At 47.3% G+C, this 18,531-nt stretch overlaps 1 protein-coding gene and 1 long non-coding RNA gene across 2 annotated transcripts in view; one reads left to right on the top strand and one right to left on the bottom strand.

The window, feature by feature from the left end:
- Positions 1-18,531, bottom strand: part of RNFT2 (ring finger protein, transmembrane 2) — a 77,231-nt gene that overhangs the window by 20,753 nt on the left and 37,947 nt on the right. The gene's annotated exons all lie outside the window — the stretch shown is intronic.
- Positions 377-7,433, top strand: LOC128583317 (uncharacterized). The gene is made up of 3 exons (XR_008379443.1): positions 377-948; positions 6,718-6,869; positions 7,182-7,433. It is a non-coding gene; the product is annotated as an uncharacterized LOC128583317 (long non-coding RNA).

Raw genomic sequence — 18,531 nt, 5'->3', positions numbered from 1 at the left:
TAGCTGGGGGACAGCTCAAAAAAAAAAAAAAATTATCTATGGGACACCCATTATAATTCTTTTGGATAGCACTGTTGAGATACTGATTTGGACGATTACACATGTTTGTAAAAATTCATTGATCTTGTATATTTATAATTAGAGCACTTTACAGGATGTCAGTTTTAGCTCAATTAAAAATAAGAAAGAAGGAAAAAAAAGGAAAGAGAAGACCAAGCTGGGATCAACAGAGGTTGAGCGCGCAGCAGGTGGGGGGCGGGGCTCTTGGGGGCGGATCCGGCGACTACACGTTGCCGGGCAACAGGCTCTGTCGGTGACGTCACCACCCGGCGGCCATTAACCACCCCCACCCCCCCACAGTCGCCCCGGGCACCGCGGGTGGCTGGGCTGCCCGCCTCCTCCTCGTCCTCCCCTGGGCCTGGATGAGATCACCGTGTCGGGCCGCCGGCTGTCCCTGCGCTTCCAACAAATCGACTCCTCGGCGAGCGTCGGCATCTCATGATCTCATGGCCCCGCGGGACGGCGCCGGCCGATGAGGTCACATCCCCGCGCCCCGGGCTGCCCCGCTCTGCACGCCGCCGCCTCCCGGTCAGGTCTCCTGGCGCCCTGCGCCAGTACCGAGCCTCCTAACCGAAGGCTTTTCGACCTCCGCGGACAAAGAAGGTCGCAGCTTGCGAAAGGCACAACTGCCTTTTCCATTCTTGTGACGCGTCTTCGCGCGCCCACTGCTCGTTCTCTTGTTTGAACATTTCACCCCTAAGGCCACGTGTCCAGCAGGAGGGACCGCACCAGCGCCCCCAGACTTGAGGTCAAGAGCTATGCGGACTTGCCCGCATGATTTCACAGCCGCTGCGTTAAGAAAGTTCTACAGCTAGCCTTGTCTTACAGAAGAGGGAACCGCCCCAGGTTACTCGTCTAGTGAAGGGTGGCACAGGGACTGGAACCGAGGTGATGTGAAACAGCTTTTCGACTCTCCTTTCCTTCTCCCGAACCTCAGCACCTTTTCCCCGGTTCCTCCTTGTGTGGTGGGATCAGTGGTAATGGCCAGGCTTTCTGAGTGCCTGGAACGTGCTGGGGACTGAAACGCCCATTAGAGAGGGTATTATAAGGACCATTTCCCAGATGAGAACACAAGGCTCAGAGGAGTGCAGAAGTGACTTGCTGCAAAGTTGGGATTTGTACCCAGGTGACTTTACAGCACAGTGCTTCCATTCCTCTACACCACCTTCTGCAGAAAAAGATGAAGCCTTCCTTTTGATAGTGGACAAATATGCCTTCCCTTCCCCAGGCTCAGCCATCAAACAAGTTAAAGAGGGTCTAGTGAGACCCTATTAGAGGGCTTCACAACTCATTTGACAGCAGCAGATTCTCCATCACTTAGAGACAGCTCACTCACAGTGATCCTCAGCCGATCTCCAGTAAGATACTTACTCAGCCAGGAGCCACCACACTTACTGCAGTGCCTCACCGGCCTGTTTCTAAGGGCAGAGCTGGGAGGGGGGTTTTGCTAACTCCACTTTGCAGATGCAAAGTGGAATTTTTGGTTTTTGTATTCAGAAGCAGATGGCAAGGAAGTACAGGTTTCAGGTTTGTCCCAGAGAAATCCCTTTCCCATTTCCCTAAATGAGTCTTCCATGAATTCTTTTTCTTTTTTTTTTTTTGTAGAGACAGAGTTTCACTTTATGGCCCTTGGTAGAGTGCCGTGGCATCACACAGCTCACAGTAACCTTCAACTCCTGGGCTTAAGCGATTCTCCTGCCTCAGCCTCCCTAGTAGCTGGGACTACAGGCGCCCACCACAATACCCGGCTATTTTTTTGTTGCAGTTCGGCTGGGGCCGGGTTTGAACCCACCACCCTTGGTATATGGGGCCAGCGCCTTACCGACTGAGCCACAGGTGCTGCCCTGAAATCTGAAATTTTATATTTTTGTGTATTTTTGTTTAATGGTGATCTCCCCAACGAAATGAGAGCAAGGACTCTGTTTTGGTCTGTTTCATTTGACATCATATCCCTACACCTACACAGTGCCTGTCATAGATACAGTATGACATGAAAATATTTTTGGAGTGAATGCGAAGAATTAGTGACTTAGGCTGTTGGGCAGTGCTGATATTCAAAACCCAGGTTTGTTTGAGTATAAAGTTTGGGCTTACCCTGTACTATGTGGAAGCCCAAACCCCTTGCTACCTTATTTTACTCATAAGACCTTCTGATGCTTATCCAGAGCTTATTAATTTGAAGTGTACTGTAGTACACTGACAAGCATCATGTCTGGTTTTCCAACAAGTCTTTGTTAGCAGAGAGGAGACAGAGGTAGGGGAAACTTAGTAGGAAACTTGGTATGGAAGGGAGAAGGTTATACATGCTTATGCCAATGCCTGCCCTAAGAAAGGAGACATAAAAACTGAAACAAGCAGACGAAAGGGAAACAAAGGAATGGTAACCATAACACTAATTTCTTACAGGCAAAGGGAGAGAAGGAGATGAGCAGAACCCAGGAGGTATGAGGGTTTCTAAGAAACTAGTAATTGTCTACTTTTTAAGCTAGATACAAGGGTATTTTGTTATTTATTTTGGGTTTTATACATTATATGTGTTATTTAAAAAAAGCCACAAGCTGAAAGTTTGCCAGCTCACTTTTAAAATAGACTATAATAATCCCATGAGGCAGGGGGAAAATTACCGTTCTTACCACTTTGCAGATGAGGGAAACTGAGGCTCGGTTTCATAGAAGTTCACCATTTTGCCTAAGATTACAGAACTCATATGTGGCAAAGCTGGGGTTTGAATCTGGTCTATCTGATGTCAGTGGGGCTGCTCCTACCCATTACCACCTCCCCCATCTGCTAGCTGGACACCATTAAAGATCAGAGCTGATGAAAATGTGTGTCACCCTCTCCCACCCACCTCCAAGTTTCTACAAAAGTTTTCTCTCTGTTCTTCTGGCTTCCAAGCCTAGGATTATGATAAGGTCAGAAAGCATGCTGATGGCTGGGATTGGCCTCTGATGCTGTGGCCCCAGGGGTCAGCTGACAGAAAGCCCTTGGGGCTGGGCTGAGGTTTCAGAGTAGTAGCTAGGCTGTGAGTAGAAACCTGCCATGAAAGCAGCAGTCAGGTGCCCAGTTTCATTGGGGGTGGTCTCCTTGATCTAAGAAGATTGGCCACATGAACGGGAAAGGCCCAGTCCATGTGCCCCAGCAACTGTGCTTTAGAAGTTTTCTTACAAACAAGGCTCTGCCCCCCAGGACCCAGAAGAAGCCTAATTATAAGATGTTGATGATTAAGCCCAAAGTGGCCTGGGATCCTGTCAGCTTTGGAAAGGCAGCCTCTTCCCTCTGTCCTGGTCTCAGGTGGATGGAGAATTTCTATGTCTCCGTGTCAGCTACATGTTAGGCACAAACATTCTGGGCTGAAACTGCCCCAGCCTAGCTGCCTCCCAGAACACCGGGGGTGGGGTGGCAGGGCAGGGGGACGGAGGAAGGGTAAGAGACTTGAGATAGGCAAACAGTGTCTCTTTTCCTGGTAGTCCTTTAGATGGCTTTGAACTTGACAGATAGGGGCCCTAACTGTGGATATGTCCTTTTGTTGGGAGGGTGAATTTCCCCAAGTCACATTACCTTTTTGGACCTCAGTTTCCTCATCTGCTAAATGGGAGATGTGGTAGGCTGAATAATGGCCTCCAAAAGATGTCCATGTCCTGATCCCCCGAACTTATGAATTTGTTAACTTACATGGCAAAAGGAATTTTGTGTTAAGTGCAGATGTGATTAAATGAAGGCCCTTGAGATGGGAGATTATCCTCAGTTATCCCAGTAGGCCTAATGTAATCACAAGGGCCTTATAAGGGGGAGGCCAGTGGGAAGGGTGAAGGAAGAAGGTAATAGGAACAGAATTAGGAGAGATGGGCTTTGAAGATGGAGGGAAGGGGCCAGAGCCCAGGAACACAGAAGAAACCACTCTGCTGACATAATGACTTTAGCCCAGTGACACTGACTTTGGACTTCTGATCTCCAGAAGTGTAAGATAATAAACTTGTCTGTTTTTTTTTTTTTTGTAGAGACAGAGTCTCACTTGTTACCCTTGGTAGAGTGCCGTGGTGTCACACAGCTCACAGCAACCTTTAACTCCTGGGCTTAGGCAATTCTCTTGCCTCAGTCTCCTGAGTAGCTGGGACTATAGGCGCCCACCACAACGCCCAGCTTTTTGTTGCAGTTTGGCGGGGGCTGGGTTTGAACCCGCCACCCTGGGTATATGGGTCCGGCGCCCTACTGGCTGAGCCACAGGCACCTCCCCCCCTTTTTTTAGAGTCTCACTTTGTCACTCTTGGTAGAGGGCCACGGCATCATAGCTTACAGCAACTTTAAACTCTTGGGTTCAAGGGATTCTCTTGCCTCAGCCTCCCGAGTAGCTGGGACTACAGGCACCTGCCACAATACTTGGCTATTATCAGAAACGGGTCTCCCTCTTGCTCAGGCTGGTCTCAAACCCATGAGCTCTGGCAATCCATCCATCTCAGCCTCTCAGAGTGCTAGGATTACAGGCATGAGCCACTGTGCCTGGCCCTAAACTTTGTTGTTTTAAGCTACAAAGTTTGTGGAAATTTGTTACGGTACCACAGGAAACTAATAGTGCTCACTGTCACCAGGATAGTCTCTGAATGGAATGGGCAGAGCATCCCTGAAGGCTGGCTTCCATGCAGGATGAGAGCCCCACTCCCTGGGGCTGGGAGTGGCCTCTGCTTCTGTAGTCCCTGCCACCTCTCTATGTCCCTTACCACCAGGACAGGCTACATAATTGGCAATGCCTGGTATACAATTAAAATGCAGGACTCTATGTTAAAAAATTAAGAATTTTAGACAGTGATAGCAGAGCATTAAGCCAACCATGGGGTCCCTCTGCATAGGTTTCACATCCATGAAGCCACCTGCCGACTCTTCTGCTCCAGCCATGCTGGCTTGCTATTCCTTGAACTTGCAAAGCATGTTTGCACTGCAGGGCCTTTGCATATGCTATTGCCCCTGCCTGGAATACGCTCCCCCAGATATCTGCACAGTGCACTCCCTGGCTTCCTTCCAAGGCTTTTCATGACTGTTACCTTCTCAACAAAGCTGTCTGTGGCCACTGTCTAAAAGAACAGCCCTTACCCTTTCTTCTATTCCTTGTTTTTTCTCCACCTGACATATTGCTCATTTATTTCAGCATCTTGTTTATGCAAATCCCTTGGAAGTAGATACTCTGCTTATTCACTGACCTAGTTCTGGGCCAGGCACAGAGTAACAAACAGGTAGTTAAAAAATACTGAATGAATGGGTGAATGGATGATTGTAAAGAGCCCAGGACAGTGGCTGGCACATAGTGTGTGCATGTGATTGGCTTCTGCAATGCTGCAATGACAATTACTATCATCATTTACTCCTGGGAATGACAAGGTAAGGAGTGGGGTCATGATTTCCAGGGTGCTTCTTCCTCTGCTTACCTTGCTTTTTCACTAAATAATAAATTGATGCTACCACTTGCTGAACTGCAGTGATCAAAAGCCTTCATTCACATGCATGATCCCGTTTAATTCTCACTTCAATACAATTACTACCCCCATTATACAGATAAAGAAATTGAGGCTTTGAGAAGTCTCCTGACTCACCCCAAGTCCATGGCTAATAAGTAAACAGCCATCATGGAACCTGTTTTGTTTGACTCCAAGTCCAGTAGATCTTTTCAATTGAATTCACACTACCTGTTTCAGAGGAAATATGTTTTTGCAACACTCATTAATTAATTACTTTAAGTGTATTTGTTTTGAGCATCTACACTGTGCCATGTACCCTGCTGGGAGTAAAATAAAACATACAGCACACCTGATCTCTATTCTCACCAAGTGTGAAGTCTGGGGGGTGGGGAGGACAAACCAGCAATCACAACATCACATGATGCATTCAAAACAGAAGTAGCCTAGGGGCCATGGGAGCACACAGATGAGTCACCCAACCCCACCCCACCTGGGGCCAGGGATAGGTCCAGGCTTCCCAGTAGAAGTGACATCTAAACAGAGGCCTGAAGATGATGGAGTTGGGGCCAGGAGACTGTTCCCAGCAGCAGAGAGAACAGCCACTGCAAAGGCCTGGAGGGAAGAGGACAAAAGTGTGCTTCAGGTGCTTCAGCAAGGCAGGGCAGGCACTGAGAGAAGTTCAGAACCTCTGCTGACAGATGGAATGTCAGGCTGGAAAGGGGGAAGAGCTAGCCAGGTGTCCAGAAGGACTCCCTTGCCTCTGAATGGCTGCAGCATGATAGACAAGGTGCTGAAATCCTTAGGATGATGGTTTCTTCATCTTAAAATGGAAATAGCTCTAGACACAGGAGCCTGGCTGTAGGAACACCCTTGCTCCGTGTCACCTAGTGTGGGGACAAGTCTGTTCTCAGCAACACCAAGTCCCAGGGGCCTGCAGCAACCTGGTCAGTCTGCAGGGGAACAGAGAGCTGCTCTCCTCTGCCACGTCCCCTGCCTCGGCACACCTCTGTGATATTCATCAGCATACATTGTAGATAAGGATGCAGCAGGCAATAAGTCTGGGTTCCCTCTGTCCTGTCCTTGTGCTTTGGTGTGTCTCTGTTCCCTTCCACAGGAGGCAGGGTCTCTGGTATTATCTCAACAGCTAAAACTGAGCAGAGCCTGAAAGCTCTGTGCTAACCCTTCTCATGACCTTGTTTGCTCCTTGCAGGGCTCCTCCTTGATGTGGTGATGTCATCTGCATAGAGATGAGGCCACCGAGCTCAATACTGCAACCTCACTCCCCTGAGGATCCACAGCTAGTGGCAAAACCAGGATTTGAACCCAGGCCACCCCAAGACTGGGTCTGGGGCTGACGCACAGGTAATTAGTGAGGACAGCGCTTCCTTTCTTCTTTTGTGCTTTTGAGGTTCTGACCTGGGCACTTCTGGGGCCTGAGAAGAGCCAGAGACTTGCAAAGCCTCAGTGGGCTGCTCAGCTGTGGGCAGTGGGGCCAGGGGTTGTGAGAAACAATGCAAAAAAAAAAAAAAGAGCAAACATACACCCAGTGAGTGTCAGCATGTGCCAGAGACTGCTGAAAGCACCTCCATCTGCATTGCATCCATTTATTTTTTAGCTCACCTCCCATCTCTCCAAGCCCTGACAGGTAAACAGGATTATTTCCTTTCTTTACAGATGAGGAAACTGAAGCTCAGAGAAGAGAGGCCAGAGCCGATGCTGATGGAAATGGCAGAACCAGGATTCAATCTCAGATCCACCTGGCTCCAGAGTGCAAGCTCTTTCCAATCCACTCCTTTTTAGAAAAGCTGAGAGTTAGGGTGGCGCCTGTGGCTCAAAGGGGTAGGGCACCGGTGCCATATGCCAGAGGTGGCAGGTTCAAACCCAGCCCTGGCCAAAAACCACAAAAAAATAAATAAAAATAAAGAACACCATTCTAAGAAAAGCTGAGAGTTAAGAAATGTCATCAGTGGGTTCCTGTGGGCCACGTCTCAGTTCTGACCCTCAGGGAAGAAGGAACATGTGGGGGAAGTGTGGTAGCAGGGCATCCCCACCCACCCCGGTGGGAGCAAATAGCATGAGGCTCACCGAACTCCACTCCCTTCTCTCCTCCAAGGCCACCTCAGGGAGCACTGCTGCCTGGCTAATCGCTGAGCTGAAGAAAAGCAAAGTAATCAGCAGTGAGCTGGCTAATTAATCCCCGCAGCACTCCAGAGTAGGGGTTGCTGCCGCAAACCTACCATGTGGTTTGGAGAGGTGGGCTGGTGGGGAGGGAGGTGTGTCTGAGAACCACAGACTTGGGCCTCCTGACTTCACACTAACCACTAGCATTTGCTCAGCCCTTCATTTTTGAGTCACTGCAGGCCTACTATGTGCCACCGCGCATAGCATGAGCATGGCAGATGTCCTCCCTGCTGTCATTTAACTTAGAATCTAGTGGGGAGGAGGCATTCAAGAATAACCAGGAAAAATGCACCCAGCAAACTGTCTCCCATCTCTGTGCTGTCGCTGTGGCAGTCCTTTCTCCCTGGCGTGCCCTTTTGGCTTCACGTTGCCTGGCCAACTCTGGCAACTGCTTTAAAACTCACTTCTGGGCGGCTCCTGTGGCTCAGTCGGTAAGGTGCCGGCCCCATGTACTGAGGGTGGCGGGTTCAAACCCAGCCCCAGCCAAACTGCAACCAAAAAATAGCCGGGCGTTGTGGCGGGTGCCTGTAGTCCCAGCTGCTTGGGAGGCTGAGGTAAGAGAATCGCTTGGGCCCAGGAGTTGGAGGTTGCTGTGAGCTGTGTGAGGCCACGGCACTCTACCGAGGGCCATAAAGTGAGACTCTGTCTCTACAAAAAAAAAAAAAAAAAAAAAAAAATAAAACTCACTTCTGACGTCATCTTCTCTAGGAAGACCTGGCCGGGGTTAGCGTAGGTGCCCCTGCTCTGCTTCCCCAGAGGGACCCGTAGACGCTGCCTTCCTGCCTGCTCCCCCTGGACTGTGAGCTGCGAGCTGGAAAGTCCTGAGTCGCCATGCCTGCCACCCTGTTGGTGTCCAATAAACATCTGCAGAATGAATACATGAGAGGATAAATTGTGTGACTGGAACAGGTGACCTTGAGAGCCTGGCTTCCTCAGCAGGTCATTCTGGTTGAAGAGTGTGTTAACAAGAGATGCAAAATGTGGAGAGGCCTCTGCAATGTCCAAACTTTGCATTAAGCACCTCACGCAGGCCAAAGCCTTTCCCCAGGAGGCTGGTAATGCATTAAAGTTCTCTTCACCTGCAAGAATGGAAACTGCCTCTGGCCTGATTCAGCTGAAACAAAAAGGGGGACGTTGGGAAGATTCTGGATTATCTCAGACTTCAGAGAGATGCTGGCCACAGGAAGGGTCAGAAACCTCAAAGTGCAAGTAGAGGGACCTCCCCTTTCATCAGTGCTTCTGCACCTTTTGTAGGCACATGAATCGCCCAGAAATCTGGTTCCAATGCAGACTCTGATTTGGCAGTACTGGGACATAACAGTGATTCTGCTCCCAGGTTCGGAACAAACGAATGCTTGGCTCTAACCTCCCAGCTTCCACATTCCTCAGCTCCTGGCAGTGGGTACCGAGGGGTCCAGCTTAGGTCAGGTGCCTGCCCAAGACTGTCAGCCACCACGAGCAGGGGAGGAGGGAGAACAGTAAGGCCCCAGCCATCATCCTGTGTATCCAGTTTTTCTCAGAAAAGGGGTGGCCTCAAGGATGGGGCAGCCATCCTCAGAGGGGTTGATGGCAGCTAAGATGGAGCCAGCCCAGCTCTCCAGACAGGGACTCCTCTGAGCTGGAGAAAGGTATCATCTTTCAACCTGGAAATCGATTCCAAAAGCCCCCAGTGCTGGGGGGAATAGGTATGGGGGATTGGGGGTGGGGGACAGGGGGCAGGAGAGAGGGAGGGAGGCTTTAACTAGCAGCTGTGTTCCTAATTTCCCCTGGAGGAGGCCTGGCTGCCCCTCCTCCGTGCTGAGTGTTTGCCATTAAAAACAAACAGTATCATTTGGTTCAATATAAAATGAATTAAAGGAAATTAAACTGCGAGGGCCATGTGGCAATCCTTGTCCTCCATTGTCTGAGGCCATTTTTCATCTTCCCCAGTGGGAAACAACAGCTTGTAGGGTGTGGAGCTGGAAAAGCCTAGATAAATAAATAATGCAGCCCTCTCTTTTACCCTCCCCCCTGTGGAGGGCGGGTGGGGTTTGGGAAGTCCCAGGTGCCTGCTGGGGCTCAGTCCCTTGCTGTTTCCCCTCGGCCTGCGGAATGCAGCCTTTGAGAGTCTCCCAGGGAACAGAGTGAAGGGAAAGGCACAAACAAAACAGGGACAACATCACGAAATGATGTGCAGGCCCTGGAGACACAAGAAGGAGGGTGGCTGGGTGCCAACGGTGTGGGGTACCTGGGTCAGCGAGGAGCAACTCTGGGGTCCTTGGGCTCACAGAGAACAGCTGCTGCCACCATGTGAGTTGGGGTCACCAAGTCGGGGATGTGGGGGTGAGGGTGGTGGGCAGACAGGTAGGACTACACAAAGGTTAAGGGTACGGCTTCTGCGCCCAGATGGCCAGCATCCAAGTGCCTGCCCTGCCACTTACTCACCCTTGACAAGTTACTTGCCTCAGTTTCCTCATCTGCAAATTGGCGGTAATAGGACTATCTGCCTCATGGGCTCATTGTGAGGATGAAAGGAGTTCATGTATATGAAGCACTTGCAACAGTGCTAGGTACATCAGCTGAATTATCATAGAATATCAATTATTCTGTTATTATCATGGATTCCTGGGAGGGGCACCCCTCTGTGGCCTCTGGAAGACCTGGCTCTTTAAGTTATAGCTCTGTGACAGACTTGCTGTGTGACCCTGGGTATGTGAACACACCTTGCTGAACCTCCCGTGAGGGATAATCACCCTGGGACAGAGACTGCTAGTGACTCTCATGATCCTTTCTCCCTTTCCTCTTTCAAAATAAGAATCTGGATTTTTCCTTTGGGCCATTGGCACCAGCTGCAAGACGATGCTGTCAGTCTGCCAGGCAGCGTATGTGACTGCGTGGTGGCCCATGACATCTCAGTGAAAGTGACTGGAGCAATTTCTGGGAAGTCACTGAAAAAGGGAGTGGAACACTCATGAAAGAAGATGCAAAAATCCTTATGAAATAGTAGTGCACAGAATCCAGAAGCATATTCAAAGGCTAATACATCATGATCAAGTGGCATTCATTCCCAGGAATGCAAGGATTAATAGGAAGTCTAATAACACAGCCTTCATAGTGACAGATTGAAGGAGAAAAATCAAATGCTTTTTGATCAAATTCAACAGCCCTTTTTGATTTTAAACATTTTAATAAGTTTGACTAGATGGGTACTTTCTTGACAAGATAAGACATCAGCCTCGCCCCAAAGCTGGCATGTCATTTAAAAGGGGTCTATGATGGTTAGTTTTAATTGTCAATTTAACTAGAGAGGCTATAGTATTCAGTTAGAGCAATCGAACACTAACCTAGGTGTCGCTGTGAGGGCATTCTGTAGATGTGATTAACATCTATAATTAGTTGACTTAAATAATGGAGACTGTCCTTGATACCCTGTGTGGGTCTTAACCACTCAGCGAAAGTCCTTAAGAGCAAAACTGCAGCACTGGGCCAGTTGTGGTGGCTCACGCCTGTAATCCTAACACTTTAGGAGGCCGAGGCAGGAGATCACTTGAGGCCAGGAGTTTGAGACCAGCCTGAGCAAGAGCAAGACTACCTCCTCCCTCAGCCATCTCTACTAAAAAATAGAAAACTTAGCCAGCCATGGTGGCACACACCTGTAGTCCCAAGTACTCTGGAGGCTGAGGCAGGAGGATCATTTGAGCCCAGGAATTTGAGGTTGGTGTGAACTATGATGATACCATTGTACTCTAGACTGGGTGAGACTCTATCTCAACAAACAAACAGAATAGGGCACCGGCCCCATATACCGGAGGTGGTGGGTTCAAACCTGACCCGGGCCAAAAACTGCAAACTGCAAACAAACAAACAAACAAACAAAAAACCCTGCATCATAGGCTCCTGCCTGAGAGTTTCCAGCCCCCACAATCATGGCTGCCAACTCCTTGCAATAGTAGCTTCATGTATCCATATCCTACTTTTTTTTTGCAGTTTTTGGCCGGGGCTGGGTTTGAACCCACCACCTCTGGCATATGGGGCCAGTGCCCTACTCCGTTGAGCCACAGGAGCCACCTTTCATATCCTACTTGTTCTGTTTCTCTGCAGCACCCTGTCTGACACAGGGATCCTACAGGCATTCCTGTTAAGATCAGCATGAATACAAAACTGCTCACTCTTGCTTCTGTTAGGCAAGGAAAAATCAAATAGCACCGAGTGACCCGCCTGGCAGTGAGCAATGGAAGAAGCGATGGAGCCTGGCTATGCCCCACATTTAAAACCAGAACCTCTAAAAAAGATCATTTCTTAATCTTTCTTTTTTTTTTTTTTTTTTTTTGTGGTTTTTTTTTTGGCCGGGCTGGGTTTGAAACCGCCACCTCCGGCATATGGGACCGGCTCCTTGAGCCACAGGCGCCGCCCTTAATCTTTCTTGATAATGTTCACATGGCCCTCCTTGAAGACAAGGGATTTCAAGGTAATGCTAAACACTTAAAAACAGCAACCTGTATTCAGCCCTGGAGAAGTGTAAATTGCTATAGCCTCTAGAAGAACTGTCTGAATTCGCCAGATAAAGCTAGAGGTACTCAGTGCTAAAATCCGGCAATTCCATTTCTAGGTGGCTGTGTTAGAGAAATTTTTGTGCACGGGGACATTATTGTACTATTTATAATGGTAAAAAAAACATAATCTAGGGCGGTGCCTGTGGCTCAAAGGAGTAGGGCGCCGGCCCCATATGCCGGAGGTGGTGGGTTCAAACCCAGCCCCGGCCAAAAAAAAACTGCAAAAAAAAAAAAAAAAATCTAACTGCTTATTAATGGGAGAATGAATGAATAAACAAAGGAATGTTATACAGCACCAAAAAATGAATAGACTGGGCGGCGCCTGTGGCTCAGTCGGTAAGGCGCCGGCCCCATATGCCGAGGGTGGCAGGTTCAAACCCAGGGCCAAACTGCAACAAAAAAATAGCCGGGCGTTATGGCGGTGTCTGTAGTCCCAGCTACTCGGGAGGCTGAGGCAAGAGAATCTCCTAAGCCCAGGAGTTGGAGGTTGCTGTGAGCTGTGTGATGCCACGGCACTCTACCGAGGGCCATAAAGTGAGACTCTGTCTCTACAAAAAAAAAAAAAAAAACGAATAGACTGAGAGTGGGAGCTACACACATTAATAAAGATCAGAGGTCCTCCACCTTCAGTGTGCATCCAAGCATCTGCAGGGCTGGTAAAGCACAGGTTTCCAGTCATGGCTCTGGGGTGTGGTCTGAGGATCTGCATTTCTAACAAATCACCAGGTAACACTGATGCTTCTAGTCCAAGGACCACACTTCACGAAGCATGAATATACACAAACCTCGAAAAGACAACCTTATGTAACAGTACAAGATGCAAAAGGATGTCATTGATGTGAATGTGTTACACACAAAAACCAATACCATACTTTGTTTCTGGCCATACATGTGTGTAGTAAAAGAACAAGCAGAAACCTCTACAGTGGAAGACAGAATGCATAGATTTTAAAGGAGGTGGCAGAGATATTCCCCAAACATCATTTAATTTTCCTCCAGGCCCACAGGAAGACAACTGTTTCCCACGTTCTCCTGCTGTTAGGTGCCTGATAAAGTCTCAGCCAATGGAGGAATGCGTGCACAAGTGATCCACACAACTTCTTTTTTTCTTTTCTTTCAGGTTTTCTTTTTTTTTTTTTTTGGCCGGGGCTGGGCTTGAACCCGCCACCTCCGGCATATGGGACCGGCGCCCTACCCGTTGAGCCACAGGCGCCGCCCGATCCACACAACTTCTTCGTGCCAAAATTCTTTCTTGAAACCCTCCCATCTCTCTTCCCTTCTTGGCTCCCTGGGTGTTGAGGATTTACTGGAGTCTGTGTGGTCTCAACCCCCAGCTATATTAGCAACACCTGGGAGTTTATAAGAAATCAGAATCTCAGGGTCTCACCTGGATCTAGTGAGCCTGACTATCTGAGGGTGAGGCTCAGGAATCAGTGTTCGAGTAAGCTCTCCAGATGACTTTTATGTCCATTTAAAGTTGGGATACACTGTCGTAGGGCAACATCCTGGGGCATGGTGATTTCTTTCCATGGAAGAAGCCTGGATCCGTAAGTGATCACATGAAACAGAACACCTCAGTTGACTTGCAACGGACTAAGGTGAATTAGAAATAAAATTCTCAGCTATGCCTTTGAGGCTTGGTGTGGTATCCTCTAATTAATAGAGGGGAAAGCAATTAATACAGAGGACGTAAGCGTGGGGGCACTTGATGGGCTTAAATTTCTTTAAAAGGGGAAGATCTGGGCATTGCCTGTGGCTCAGTGAGTAGGGCGCCGACCCCATATACCGAGGGTGGAGGGTTCGGACCCAGCCCTGGCCAAACTGCAACAAAAGAAAATAGGGTGGCGCCTGTGGCTCAAGGAGTAGGGCGCTGGTCCCATATGCTAGAGGTGGCGGGTTCAAGCCCGACCCCGGCCAAAAATCACAAAAAAAAAAAAAAAAAATAGCTGGGCATTGTGGCAGGTGCCTGTTATCCCAGCTACTCAGGAGGCTGAGGCAAGAGAATTGCCTAAGCCCAAGAGCTGGAGATTGCTGTGAGCTGTGACACCACCACACTCTACAGAGGGCAAAAAAGTGAGACTCTTATCTCTACAAAAAATAAAAATAAATAAAAGGGGAAGATCTGAAGCAAATATGGAAAAAGTTAACATCTTTTAACTTTGAATGCTAGGTAGAGATCTTTGTTATATATTATTTTCTGCACATGTGAAATGTTTTATATAGTAATTAAAAAATATTCAAAAACAACCTAAACATAAACAATTTCAGATCTATACAGGTAAGTACTGACAACTGAAACAAAGAGGGAGAAGACCACAAAGTGCCACCCAAGAGGCAGGTGGTGTTAGCTGCACCCTTAGGACTTTATTTGTCTCCCCTGCTGGAATAATTAAACCAGGTGCTTCCTCTGCTGTTGTGGACATTTCTGATGAGAGTTGGACTAGCTTCCTTTTCTGACAACTCCAAGTGGTATGATCGTCTGTGTATTAGTTTCTTATGGCTGCTGTAACAAATTAGTCCACTCTGGGTGGCTTATTCTCTTACAGATCCAGAGGCCAGAAGTCTGAAATCAGTTTATATGGGCCAAAATCACGGCTGGGCCATGATCTCTCTGGAGACTCTATGGAAGAAGTTGTTCTTTGGCTTTTCCAATTTCTAGTGGCTGCTGGCATTGTTTGGCTTGTAGCCACACCACTCCCATATCTGCTTCCACCCTCATGCTAACTTCAGGGTTAGTAAACTTTTTCTTAAAGGAATAGACAGGAAATATTTTAGGTTTTGTGGGTCATGCAGTCTCTGTCACCAGTAATCAACTTGGCCATTGTTGCATGAAAGCAACCATGATGTATAAATGTGGCTGTGTTTCAATAAAACTTTATTTGCATAACTAAGAACTGAGCCCACAGATTGTAGTTTGCTGACTCCTGAACTAGATTCTGCAGTGCATTATGCATCTCCATAAGAGGGCTCTATGGTTAATAAGTTGGGGAAATTGGGCGGCGCCTGTGGCTCAGCGGGTAGGGCGCCGGTCCCATATGCCGGAGGTGGCGGGTTCAAACCCAGCCCCAGCCAAAAAAAAAAAAAAAAAAAACAAAAAATGTTTTTAAAAAAAAAAAAAAAATAAGTTGGGGAAATTAAGCTAGAGAACACAAAGAGAAAGGAGTTTCTTGACTGCAGGACTTCTCACAGCCTTTACTGTTATTTGTGTGTGTGTGAGTGGGTGTGAACGTACAAAGCATTTCCCAAAGGTATTTGACCATGGAACACCTTCTTATAAAATGCCTATTAACATCTCCCTGAGGGCCCAGAATCATAGTTTGGTAAATGGTATTTTTACTACCTCTTAGAGCATTAGTATTTTTACCCTGGTTTTTTATGATCATGATAAAAAAAAAATGGTACTTTTATTACCATTTATGGCATTCCAAACATTACCAAATTATAATTTAATAAATGATGTTGCTTGTCTTTCTTGTTTACATGCTCTAGAATTTTGGTTAGATTCTGACTTTATCACTCACTTTAAATGGATGACTGCTATCACCCTCTGTCTTCCTTAGAATAACGATAACTAACCAGCTAGGACTTGATGTGTTATTTTATTTAATTCTTACCACAGTATTATGAGGTAAGCCCTGCTACAACGCTATTTTTATTTTTATTTATTTATTTATTTTTTTGTAGAGACAGAGTCTCACTGTACCGCCCCCGGGTAGAGTGCCGTGGCATCACACTGCTCACAGCAACCTCTAACTCTTGGGCTTACACGATTCTCTTGCCTCAGCCTACCGAGCAGCTGGGACTACAGGCACCCGCCACAACACCCGGCTACTTTTTTTTGTTGTTGCAGTTTGGCCGGGGCTGGGTTTGAACCCGCCACCCTTGGCATATGGGGCCGGCGCCCTACTCACTGAGCCACAGGCGCCACCCTACAACGCTATTTTTAAAGATGGAAACACTAAGGGTCCGTGGGGCTAATAAAGTTCCAGAGGCAGAAAGAAGGTGGTGGAGCTAGAATTTGAGTCTAAGTTTTAGAGTGTGTGCTCTTTCCCTTCATGCTGCCAAGAAATTGCTGTCTACATGTTCTAGAATCTTCTTGGCAACATCAGAGAGGAAGATAAATTTTGTAAAAGCATAAAACCCACCAAACATTAGATAATATTAATATTGCTAATGAGTAGAATCTTTGTTGCTCGCTTTCTGTTCTGTTCCAGTAAAACTCTTATAATGAGTAAAAAAATCAATATCTTCACTAACAGCTATACGCAGGCAGAGCACACTACTATAAAATTAACTGGCTTCTCTGCTCACCTGCCAGGTGGCTTTACTTTGTGGCCCTCAGTTTTTTCATCTGTACAATGGGAATAATAACAGTATCTATGTCACAGTGTTGTTAAGACCAAAAGAAATAACATATGCGGAGTACTTCACACATGGATAAACACCCAAGATGCATTAGCTATTATTCTTATTGTCTCAAGTCACCCCCTTTAGACCAGATGTGAGTCCTACTTTATCACCTATCAGCTCAGTGACCCTTCACAAACTAGTTAACTTCCCTAAGCTCAGTTTTTGTTTTTTTGTTTTTTGAGACAGAGTCTCACTGTCACCATGGGTAGAGTGCTGTGACATCAGCCTAGCTCACAGCAACCTCAAATTCCTGGACTCAAGTGACCCTCCTGCCTCAGCCTCCCAAGTAGCTGGGACTACAGGCACCCACCACAATGCCCAGCTAGTTTTTCTATTCTTTTTAGTAGATCTTGCTTTGCTCAGGCTGGGCGAAGCAAACTCCTGAGCTCAAGGGATCCTTCTCATAGAGTGCTAGGATTATAAGCATGAGCCAGCACACCTGGCCATCTAAGCTTCAGTTTTATCTGCCAAATGGGTTTAGGCAAACTTAGCTACCTTCCTCATAGGGTCATTGTAAGGACTTTTCTAAGAGGTTGGTCAGTGAATGAGACAGACATATCTCTGCCCTTTGAAACTTACTGTCCAGTGGAGGAGAGGATGACCCAGATAGTTATGGAGCAGTAAGAGAGAGGAACTTGTGGGAAAATAAATGAAGGGAACTAATATTGTGTTAAGGCGACTAGGGGGAAGTGAAATCTAAGCTGGGTCCTGAAGAACCACAAAGTCATAGCGGGCTGTGCAATCCAAACTGTCCCAAGTGTCCTTACAAGAATCCCTTTTAAAAATCCCTAATACATCTAAACAGTTTCCACAATATGCACACACAGACTTTTTTTTAAAAAGTGGGCTGGGCATGGTGGCTCACGCCTGTAATTCTAGCACTCTAGGAGGCTGAAGTGGGTGGATTGCTTGAGCTCAGGAGTTCTAGACCAGCCTGAGCAACAGTGAGACCCCATCTCTAAAATATAGCTGGGCCTTGTGGCAGCACCTGTAGTCCCAACCACCCAGGAGGCTGAGGCAAGTGGATCACTTGAGCCCAAGAGTTTGAGGTTGCTGTGAGCTATGATGCCACGAACTCTACTGAGGTTGACAAAGTGAGATTCTGCCTCAAAAAATACCAAAAAAACAAAAAGCTAACTTTTATACAGGGTGGACATAAAGTTCATGTCCAATTTAAAACAGTTTAACATAGTAAATTGCACACAAATTTTATGTCCCTTTTGTATATTGCATACTATAAACTGGGCAATTGCATTCTCTCAATCACCCTCTGATGTAATGTGGTGAGCACCCCCCAAAATCCCCCATCTTAAAGCCCAGGACGGTGAAGATGAAATGTCATATCTAAGTGATATTATGGGCCACAAGACACAGGGGATTTTCCAGATGTAATTAAGGTTACTAATCAGTTGACACAGAGTATGTTAGAAGGGAAATTGTCTCAATGGATCTAATTACTCAAGCCCTTTAAAAACAGAGGGTTTTCTCCATCTGGGGGGTAGAAGAGGAAGCCAGAGAGACATCAGGCACAAGAAGGATCAGCATGCTGTTTCTGGCTGGAAGATGGTGGGGGCCACAAGCAATGACCACAGAGTGGCTTCTGGGTGCTGAGAAGGACCCTGGCCGGCAGCCAGCAAGGAAGCAGGAACCTCGGCCTTACAACCACACAGAACTGAATTCTGGCCATCAACCCACATAAGCCTTTTAATAGATTTGTCTCCAGAACCTCCAGGTAAGAGCCTAACCTGGATGACGCCTTGATTTTAACCCTTCACAGAAAACAACCAATCCTGCATGTACTGCTGACCTACAGAACTGGGACTAATAAATGAGTGGTTTTTTTTTTTTTTTGTTTGTTTTTAAGCCACTAAGTAAGGTCTTGTTAGGCAACAAATAAAAAT

This window comes from Nycticebus coucang, chromosome 4, assembly GCF_027406575.1.
Source record: "Nycticebus coucang isolate mNycCou1 chromosome 4, mNycCou1.pri, whole genome shotgun sequence".
NCBI lineage: Eukaryota > Metazoa > Chordata > Mammalia > Primates > Lorisidae > Nycticebus > Nycticebus coucang.
Note: the sequence above shows the minus strand (reverse complement) of the source record. Positions and strands in the feature narration are given on the sequence as shown.